The sequence below is a fragment of the Macrobrachium nipponense genome, chromosome 10, assembly GCF_015104395.2.
Source record: "Macrobrachium nipponense isolate FS-2020 chromosome 10, ASM1510439v2, whole genome shotgun sequence".
NCBI lineage: Eukaryota > Metazoa > Arthropoda > Malacostraca > Decapoda > Palaemonidae > Macrobrachium > Macrobrachium nipponense.
The window spans coordinates 82,966,883-82,969,382 of record NC_087204.1 but is presented as its reverse complement, the minus strand read 5'-3'; the positions used below and the strand labels follow the sequence as shown (position 1 = coordinate 82,969,382).

Sequence of the window (2,500 nt, the reverse complement as noted above, 5' to 3'; positions counted from 1 at the left end):
AGGATTTTTTGCTTTCCAATTAAAATTAGGTCATGGAATTTCTTTTTCTACAAATTCGTGCTTTAATGCTAATGTTGCATTTTAGAGTAGTGCATTGTGTGCGGAATATAATAAAGATATTTTAATTCAGATCTTAGATGTCAACAGGTAATTCCACTAAATTTTACAAAAACTTGAATATTTAATGACTGCGCGTCTACTTGAGCTCAGTTTTTATATAACTATACCAAATATTCCTAAAAATATAAACAGAAAAAGAAGAAAGTCGATTTTATATATTAGTATACCCGACCATTACTTGCCGCAAACACATCACCGACTATACATTCCACCTCCTCAATTCAAGAGCTAAAAGAAGCAATCCTCCAGGGAGTGATGCAGCGGCTTTTAACTTGATTGGATCAGGTTATCTGGATGTAAAACATCGGGGGAAATTGCACAGCCACTCGATGGGTAGGGATATTTGATGTAAATGCATATGCTTACATCTACTCTTGCATAAGAGTAAGTACATGTAATGTTATGAGAAAACCTTTAGACGTCTTTTTCTCCCCTGCAAGAGTTCTCAACTCGGCATGAGAGGTAATATTTCTTTTCTCTTTTCCCTTCTAATTTTTTAACGGCTTAAAGCTTTCAAAATATCAGCAATTACAGAACGTGAGTTTTCATTGCATTGCCATTTTATTTCAATGTTTAAGCTTTTTCTCGACGTTGGGAAATTTCCGAAGGAATTAGTCAGACATCTAATGAGTCCTTTCTGTGAAGATGAAGGTGATAGAGATGGCTGTAAGAATTAAAGGCGATGACATTATTTAGCTTGCCTGAGATAATATATGACAGGAGTTTATTTGAGAATGTAAGACACGGGAGATTTATAAGTGAAGAACAGCGTTACGTTCAAATATTAAGGGGATATACACGTCAGATATTTATCAAGAAGTATTTATGTAAGAAACATTAAATTTGATGCTTTAGGAAGATAATTTGCCTAGTGATTCAAAGTGAATCGTGTGTTAGATTGTAAAATGGAGAAGCCTTAGTTTGCTGTAATGTTTATATGGATGATGTAAGAATGGAAGTTGTTGACTTGCAGAAGTATAGAACAATACGTGTGACCAATGATGAAGGGAGAGACAAGTGTTGCAAAATATGTAAGCAACAAGGTAGCAAGATGTTTGCTAAAGTTTAAGAGTAGAACTTGATGGTCTATGGAAGACAACGGGGCAATCTCAGAGGGGTTTTAAAAAGCTAATTCTCCTTTATGGAAGTGTAGTGTATACAGTGAATCGAAATAACATGTTAAAAAGGTTGACACTGTTGAGATGAACTGTTTGCATGGTTTTTTTTCTTTTCGGCCCGGAAAAGAAGAAAAGTTGAGGAATGTGGAGACAAATAAGTGTTATAAAAGGTAACATAGATGAAAGGATAGACCAAAGAGTTTTTTGGTGGTTTGGTCAAGTGGAAAGAATGCAGAGAAATTACGGAAGAGTATGTAATTCGCCAGTGTTATGAAGTATAACGGAGAGATGAATGGTGTGACAGAGGTATTGGAAATGAGGAGCCCTACTACCCAATAGGAATGAGAGGGAATGCAGAGCAAAGGGAATTGGTATAGTGCTTGCTGTTAGGATATTAGCTCGACGCACCGCTGATGAGCCTTATATATATATATATATATATATATATAGAATATATATATATATATATATATATATATATATATATATAATATGAATAACTTGATCTTAAGTATATAAAACGTGATGCTATGTATAAATAAAGTTTTTTTTTGCCACGAAGGCAAAAAATGAAAAAGCGAGATAGCCAAGTACTTACTGAGGCAAACTGATTTTACAGAGAACAGCATAGTGAAAAGAAGGCTTAATATACAAACTGACACTACAAGATTAGCCATAAGGGCGATTTCACTCTACAGAAAGGAGGAGCCGCCTGAGTCTAGCCTCACCTTGAAGGATACACGCAGTAAACAATGATTCTTCCAGAAATCAGTACATTTTGAAAAAAAACAATACTATACATATATATATATTATATATATATATATATACTTATAATTATATAATATAAAAATGATATATAGTAATATATATTCTAACAATAATATGCAGAAAGAGAGTTTTCTGTGTGTGTGTGTGTTTGTGGGCGCAGAAAAAACCAAGAGAAATAATATTTTCGTAAAAATAATTTTAAACCCGCAATGAAAGTATCGGGAAGAAAAAAATAGTTCATTCATTGTTATCTGAACTACATAAATCTACGCCAAGAGGACTCCCTTTGAATTGTCACTTGGAAAGAGAATGATTGAGAGCCATTGGCCCAGGACTTGATTGAAAGGCAGTGGTTCATTAACCAGCCGTAATTTCAACAGGGACAAATTTTATTTTGGAACAGATTGGAAAATTCCACGCTTTGGTTGGTATATGGATTATATGAAAGGTAGTTTTTGGGGGGCAGTCGGGGTTGGGGGGGGGCGGATATT

The 2,500-nt window shown here is 34.4% G+C and overlaps 1 protein-coding gene across 1 annotated transcript in view; it reads right to left on the bottom strand.

Annotated features, from left to right (window-relative positions):
- Positions 1 to 2,500, bottom strand: part of LOC135223731 (dipeptidase 1-like) — an 89,746-nt gene that overhangs the window by 18,390 nt on the left and 68,856 nt on the right. The window lies entirely within an intron of this gene.